This window comes from Alligator sinensis, unplaced genomic scaffold (assembly GCF_000455745.1).
Source record: "Alligator sinensis unplaced genomic scaffold, ASM45574v1 scaffold249_1, whole genome shotgun sequence".
Classification (NCBI taxonomy): Eukaryota; Metazoa; Chordata; order Crocodylia; family Alligatoridae; genus Alligator; species Alligator sinensis.
The window spans coordinates 126,981-135,077 of NW_005842593.1; the positions used below are offsets into that span (position 1 = coordinate 126,981).

The 8,097-nt window shown below is 37.2% G+C and overlaps 2 protein-coding genes across 3 annotated transcripts in view; both read right to left on the bottom strand.

Annotated features, from left to right (window-relative positions):
- RBM12 (RNA binding motif protein 12) overlaps positions 1-5,360 on the bottom strand; it is a 12,857-nt gene extending 7,497 nt beyond the window's left edge. Inside the window, exon 1 of the mRNA XM_014524320.2 lies at positions 5,278-5,360. The gene's annotated coding sequence lies outside the window, so the exon portion shown is untranslated. The remainder of the gene's footprint in view (positions 1-5,277) is intronic.
- The window catches only part of CPNE1 (copine 1), an 85,389-nt gene extending 77,416 nt beyond the window's left edge, over positions 1-7,973 (bottom strand). The window contains exons 1-2 of one of the 2 annotated variants that reach the window (XM_025214667.1): positions 7,903-7,973; positions 5,278-5,328 (exon numbers count right to left, since the gene is read on the bottom strand). The gene's annotated coding sequence lies outside the window, so the exon portion shown is untranslated. Of the gene's footprint in view, positions 1-5,277; positions 5,356-7,902 lie in introns of those variants that run through there. The other variant, XM_006032908.3, reaches the window with a different exon arrangement.
- Positions 7,974-8,097: the final 124 nt, after the last annotated feature.

Genomic DNA, 8,097 nt, shown 5'->3' on the forward strand with positions numbered 1-8,097 from the left:
AGCAGTTCTAACTCCTGGCACTGCCAGAAAAAACTACAATACATGCACACCACAGGGGCTGGTCACTTTAGCCCCTTCCCCTGCTGTTAAAGTGGCAGTACCTTCTGAAATACAGGTACCTTCTGAATACAGGTACCTTCTGAATACAGGCAGTACCTCCTGAAAATCTCTAAAAAAAATAAAATAAAATAAAAAAAAAAAAATCAAAAAATCCACAGATTAACTTCAATTTAGCTAGTTGAAATCAACTACAAATAGCTATACTTAAGCAAAAGGAGTTAACCTTGTATAGACTGGTTAAATCTGACCTAGTAACTTAGCTGTTCTCAAATTCTTTCAGAATCTAGGAATGCCCCTTGGAAAGGACGAGATGCTACTGACTTGCCAAATCAAACAATTCACTAGTTCAGAAAATAATTTCTTGTCTTTAAGAAATTATCATCAGCATCTCCATTTGTCTGATCACCACTTCCAGAATTCAATTAGCTCCCTCACTGACCAGTGTGAGCTAGTTCAAATCTGCATGGAAGACCGCCAAGAACTCCTAGATCAGAGGTTCTCAATCCCCTTACACTCCAGGCACCTCTCGGAAAATGCCAGATCTGTTTTCACCAGTTTTTTGACAACAGAAAAAACAGTAACGCAATTCTTCTGTTGCAATGAACTCAAAGACCCCACAACAGGTCAGTATGGTTAAGAATCACTGTCCTAGATGCTAAAGTATGTAGCATTAGATATTCAAGCAGAGTTCCACTCAAAGAACCAAACAACCAGTGCAGACTTAGGAAGTGTTAGGCTACTAACATACCAACTTATGGATATAAGCTAATTTTCATCATTTGCGATCATTAAAAGATCCCAAAGCACTCTCTCTCAGATTAAGGCAAGAGACGCATAAATAGATTAACCCCAGAGCAAGACAACATGCCCCAATTATCAGTTGCAAACATGATAATCCGCAAAAGCAGTAACTCCAGCTCAACTATGGCAAGTTTACGAATAGCAATATTCTCAACGCAGCCTGCTCAGTTCCGATGCTTTCAAATATGCAGCCTATTTGCATACTGCTTCTACGATACAATTTGCTTCAATTCTCCATTTATGCACCTATAGCCCAAGCATTATTTACCGCTATACCCATGTCAAATTTCAATTCAGTTACATTTGTCTCCCTGATTTCCCCCAGCAATTTCAATAAAGATTAATCTCCAATTCTTGTTTCTATTTGTGATAATTTTTGCAGTCTTTGAGTTCTCCTTGGCCTGATGAAGGGTGTTTGGGCCTGAAAGCTTGCAAATATTTAAAAAAGATTATAGAACTATCTAGTTGGTCTAATAAAAGATATCATCTCGATCACAAGAGTTCTATCTGTTCTATACTGTTGCACAAGGTCGTTGTTTGCTGTTGGGAAAGTTACAACAAAACAAAAAGCTATCCACACTGACACCAAGTAAAAACTCAATACTCAGGAAACACAAAAATGCTGCTCCTAATGCTATTATGTCATGGGCAACACATCAAAGGCTTTTTATTATTCTGCCGTTAAAAGCAACTGGAGAAGAATGAATGATTCATGTCCTTTGTTGAATTTTTTTCCTCTGCCTCTAATACTTGATGTTCATTGTGGTAAACATTAAACGCTCTGGACAACCGTTGCCTAATTTACACCTGCGCATCTGATCATTCTGTCCTAATTGCAGGAATCTGCATTTGTTCTTACTGAATTTCACTTTGTATATTACCGACCACTTCTCCAGTTTATCCACATCACTGTGAATCCTAACTCCAATGTCTCCCTACTCCACCCAGCTTGGTGGTCTTCTGCAGCTCTGTTAAGTATGCACTCAACACTCAATTTCATTCTCCATATCATTAACACAGATACTACTAAAACAGCACCAGACCCAAGACAGACCCCTGGGAAACCTCACTCAGTACTTACTCCCAATTAGACACTGACCCATTGATAAGACAAGCAAATGTTTTCCTAAAGTCAAGGACAACCACTGTTCTCTCATCTTCAAAACTCGTCATCTTGTAGAAGGAAATCAGGGTGAACAAGAGTGACTTGCTCTAGACAAATCCATGTTGGTGATTTCTGATTACCTCTAAATACTTAGAAACAGTTTCCTTGATGATCTGCTCCATGATCTTAACTTCCTTGCCAGGGCAAAGGGAATGTCAGCCAAAAATTGACAAATGTCAGTTAAACAAATATTCTTTACATTAAGTGAGGAGTTGGGTGATTTGCTCTACTGGCACAACCTTAGGTAGTTGATAACTACACATTTTTGGTGTAATATAGATTTAAATTTTTTTCTGAAGTAACGTGTTTAAAAACCAAACTACATTCATCACTAGATATTCAGAACAGATAGTTTTGTGAAGACAATATTTACATCAGGTTTTTACAAACATTAAGCTACCAAAAGATGCACAGAACTATTTTTTTGTCTATTTGCTGACATAATTGCCAGCATGCATGCTCAACTGCTGTAACTGCACGAGTTTTTTCATCTAGATTTGCAGTTGAGTTTATGAAGCACCATCTACTCTTTATATAATCATTAGCACATTTTGGAATGGACATGACATCCAGATGACTAAGGAGATCAGAACTCTCAAATTATCATTTCACATTGTGACCTTTCAGGTGTGGTAAAACACTCATAACTGCAACTCAAAAACCCTTTAAAAACAGAAACAAACAAGAAACAGGGGCTTTCATTCTGAAGACTAATACTGTGTCATAAATGTCAGTTAATTACTTAAGATTCAAGTATTCAAATCCCTGAAGCAGTGTCATCAGCCTCAGTTCCAATTATTATTTAAAGAGAAGCCCTTTTTTATAGCTTAACTCAATTATAAATGCCAAGTTATTTTGAATATAAATTATTGGCAGGATATAGTATTTGAATTCTACAAAACAGATACAAACCAAAAAAGGATGGAAAAAATTAGGACACTAATCATGCAAATAATTTATTATGAATTTTAATAGTTCCGCTGACTCTCAAAGTTCAGCATGTTCATTAATATCAGATATGTTAAAACTGCATTTTAATTATAGGTTTCTTCATAGCATAAGATTTGTCAACTGAAAAAAAATAAAACTGCTTCAGTATTAATCATAAGCCATTCAGAATTTCAACATTTTTACAGTGCTTTTTAAACCACACTTGGAAGTCAAACTTCCTAAGAAGAACAGTCTGCGGTTAGGATCCAATCATCATACATAGATTCTTAAAAGCATTTAAGTGACTGAGGAACAAAAGTTCCATCGACTGAACATCTGATAGATAAGTATAACCCAATCAAAGCATTTCAACGCCGACTTGTGAGAAGTCAGTATATTGGAAGATGTTGACAATCGTACATACTATTTACTTATTAACTGCGTGTTCAAAGCTTCATTGTTCTTCTCACTGTAGGGATATTAAAAAGGTCCTTAGCTTGTCATTTTTGGAACAGGAATTGTGAAAGTTTAGCAAAGAGTCCCTTGTCAAATCTGAAATTCCACTACCAGTTTGTAAGCAAAACATCCACTTTAACAATTAAGACTAAAATGGAAGGGGCTGTCAACGTATTAATAATCTAGTTTTAAAATTCTAATAAATTACATATTTATCATGATGTGTAACTTCCAATTTCAAGAAGAATACAACATATGCAGAAGGATAATATTGTCTCCTCAATGTACAACTCCATTAAGATTAACAGAAGCTTGTGCACAGAGTAGAAGTAATTTAAGGCCGTATGTACAAAACACTGCACAGAGAAAGCAATGACCTAATTTTTTAATATATGTTTAGTTCACCAATTAAAACATCTGGAAAGCTCAACTAGTTCCCCAGTGAGCGTACAGAGATTTGAATGGTAATGTGTTCCAAGATGCTTTCTTCAATCAAACAATTACAATTATTGAGAGAGAAGATGGACTGGATGGAGAAACGTAAGAAACAGGAACTTTGAAGTTTTCTTTGGTTTTGTAACAATGCCTTCGTATGAAACCAGTGAAATAACCGTATGCACAAATACAGACTGGGGAATGACTACCTAAAGCTATACTGTGGAGAAGGTCCTTGGCGTTACGGTGGACCATAAGCTGAATAAAGCCAATATTATGCTCTTGTTGGAAGGGAGAAAAGAAAAGCCAACAGCATTCTGGGTGGTATTAATTGGGAGTATTACTTGCAAATCCAGGGAAGTGATTCTTGCACTGTGAGAGCAACAAAATGATCAGGGGCCTGAGAAGCAGAACTTAAAAGGAAAGGCTGAAAGAACCAGAGTTATTTAGCCTGTAGAAGAGAAGACTGAGGGGGGATTTGTTAACAATTTTCAAATACCTGAAGGGCAATATTAGAGAGGGTGGAGATGGGCTTTCCTCTGGCGCTGTAAGGAACAGAACTAGGAGCAATGGCCTCAAGCTGCAGCATGGGAAATTTAAGTTAGAGATTAGGAGGAGCTTTGTGACTATGATGGTGGTCAAGCAATTGGAACAACCTACCTAGAGAAGTTGTGGAATCTTCATTCTTGGAACCTTTCAAGAGCAGGTTGGACAGACTTAGCTGGGATGGTTTAGTCAGGAATGATCCTTCTTTATCAAGGGGACTCGACTAGATGACCTTGTAAGTTTCCTTCCAGCCCTACTTTCCTATGATCAGGAATACCATCACTATGTGCACAATTTCGCAATCTTCGACAGAACCCAGCAGCCGAAAGAATACTGCCATTGCAGGAAGTTCTTTTTTTCTTTTTCTTTTTTAAAGTATCCAGCCTCATGCTGTCTGGCAATAACTAGAACTAGGCAGGTGGCAAACTCTTTTAAAAAACAAAAATTCATCTGCTAAATTAAAAACACTGTTCTTCAAACAAGTGTTTGAGCTCATTTGTTATCTCAAAAACCTAGTAAGAAGCTTACCAGTAGGTATTTTACATTTCAGTATACTCTTGGAAAAATGCAAAGCTATTGCCTGAAGCACATACCTATTTTTATAAACAATGCAGAAAATTTGTTCAAGTACTCAAAGCTACCACATGCTGATAAAAACAGTAATATTTTAGAGTTTGGCAGAACATCTGTTTAAGGGGACAATGCTGCCAAGCCAACCATCACCAATGGAAGCAGAATTTAAAAAAAACTAACTACATGACTTTTTTTTTAAACACTCAGAAGTGTTCTGAAACCAAACTCACATATTTCAAATGACCTTTAAGATTATTTCTTAACATGTAATCAATATGCATTAAAAAAATCTTGAATCCAAAACCTCTTACCTGCAAGACAGATGTTTTTTTTCTTAACAAGTAGCAGAAGCCAAGCCAATCCTGTGGGCAACCAATTAAAACCAACTTTTAGACTGCAATAAAGAATAAATGGAGGCAAAAATCAATGCAGGCAACACAACAGAGGTGACAGTCCACAATGAACTGTATATTTAGAAAGTTCAAGTGTGAGACCACCACAAGGCACTGCAACATACAGCAACCACAAGAATAAGATTTTTAAAAAGTTTAATATAGCCATTCCTTACACCAGTGTCACATTTTGATAACTGCATTGTTTAGTTTTATTTTGATCATTCTAAAATCATGACTATGCCTTATTGGAACATAAGTTATACGTAAGTTAAAAAATCAGAAGACAGGATTTAACAAACATCATTTTTTCCCCAGAAAAGGGAATTAGTTATCATCTCATTTTAAAGGCAACGGTTATACACCTCCCCCCACTTCCTCAATGCTGGATCAAATCCTAAACTTTTGGGTTAGAACAGAAATTAGTGTTAGTAACCACAGTTTTACTAACACTATCAGGACAACTGCTTCTTAATTCTGCACCTACCTATTCAATTTGAGCAAAATACTACCTTAAATTGCTAAGGAAAATCTCTGAAAACTACATACACCAACATCCTCCAAATGAGCCAACAAAACCTATTCTAGTCCAGTTACACCTCACAGAGACTTTACAATACCCTCACTTCCACACAGCATTATGAAAATTGTCTACTGTGAACCCATGTATCTGCAGTCTACTGCCCTATAAATACACCAAGAAATTAAATTTTTAACTTAAACTTACTACAATTCTATCCCAGGCATCACAAGAATGAGCAAGAAAGCCAAGATCTCTCTACTGAAATGTTAATCTGTATTTGTGCCTGGAAAACACCACAGCAAATAACTGGTTTGCTTGAGGATGGAATCTCTCAAACTATATTTGTCTCTCTGGAAAATTCCCTACAGAAAGGTCACATAACTAGCAAATAAGACAGACACGATCAGGAAAATTATGAATCAAGATTCTTAATGTTAACAGAGGTAGTGTCTGTTACAAAGGGTTATCAACAACTTTTATCTATGAACTGCTTTAAAGGAAACCACAAAGCTTACAATCCATATGGAATTCTCTATTAAGAGAGAAAATGAGCATAGTGATTCCTAAAAATCTTTTGAAAAAGTAGGATTCCAGGTCTATATACAAGAAAAATGCAACTGAAACCTCGCCTTTGATAAAAGTGCCAAAGACAGTTTTAAGACTGAACAACCTCCAAGTAGAATTCTCTGCTTCTAATCTAGCCCCATTGCAAATAAGAATTCACAATACAAAACTATGCAACCCTCTTAAGTATAGCTTTCACACAATTTTATCCATTTGATAACAGCTTTCATATACATAGAACATTTCACCAAAAAAATTCTCAAGTTACTCAAAATATTTCCCGTTTAGAGGCCGAGTAGTATATACTTGTCTAGAAACTTTAAAAAAAAGACATAATACGCTAAAATCCATGTTTTGTATATCTGCATTAGACTACAAAATGCCATCATAATATGCAAAATTACACAACTTTCTTCAAAAAAATTAAAAAATGAAAAGCTACAGTCCACTATATTTCAACTTCACATAGCATCACGTACCACCAGTCGCATTATACTTTACACAAACAAGTTAAAACTTAACTGAAAAAATATTTTAAAACACACAAATTTCTTTAGGTATGTACCAACATCCTTTCACTCCAATTCAGTGCTCAGGAACATATCACCTATAGTCACATAGCCAAATAGAGTATAAAGTGGGTATACTGCTTTCCCATACAGCACTGACAATATACTTCAATTCTGACCATAGATGCATGCCTTTATTGAAGAGATTCAACCACTAAAGTTCTCCAGTGGCAAGGAAAAGCACACATAGTAGACTAGGTGTTTTGTTGACTGGGATGAAATATAAGTTGTTCTGATCTAAAGAGATTTTCTATGTGGGGACTGCCGATCTATTTACCCAACCCAAGCGCTTGAAGGTGAACCATGATATACAAGTCTGCAAGACAATACAAGAACTAAAACAATGATTTAGTCTCACAGGAAAACATTTTAGACAGAATTTAGGATAATGTGCTTCAGAGATCATAACTGCATCTAGACTTTTATCAGCCCTAACCACCCCCTGGCCGCCACAGCAATACCCAGCTTACAACACCACAATTAACTGATTATATACACTAACCTTTTATTTGCTATCACTACACATGCTCTAAATATAATTATATTGGGGGGCAGATTTCCTGGTAAAGGAGACAGTTACCCTATAAAAACCTGTTTCCTTCCTATTTCTTATAGCATTCCCAGAAAAAGAAGAGATATGGGCATACTTTACCAGCCTTTCCAAATAAGCTCTACTTTGCACCAAAAGCACACCTTCACGCTGACATCGCTCCAAAACAGGAGTCTCTTTATGCCAACACCACCACTGTGGGTGGGCGCACACAGTGAAAGATGTGCGCAACTGTCCAGAGCCACTAGCAAGACTGAGTAACCCCACCATGTCTCTACAAGGGGCTGCATGGATTTCTTTCAGCACTTGCTACCCCCGAGCTGCAGAGCTAGACCCACCAGGAAGACTCAGAGCGGGGCGCCGCATTCCTCGAGACAAGACAAACGCGCCAACTAATGAAGCATTCACTGTCAGCCAGACACAGGCCGCTCACAGGCCACACATCCTACAAGGAGCTATGGCCCGAGTATGCGTCCTTGCAGCTTTAAACCAGATCCAGCCCCGCCACGGCTCGTGATTCGCCCGAGTCGGAC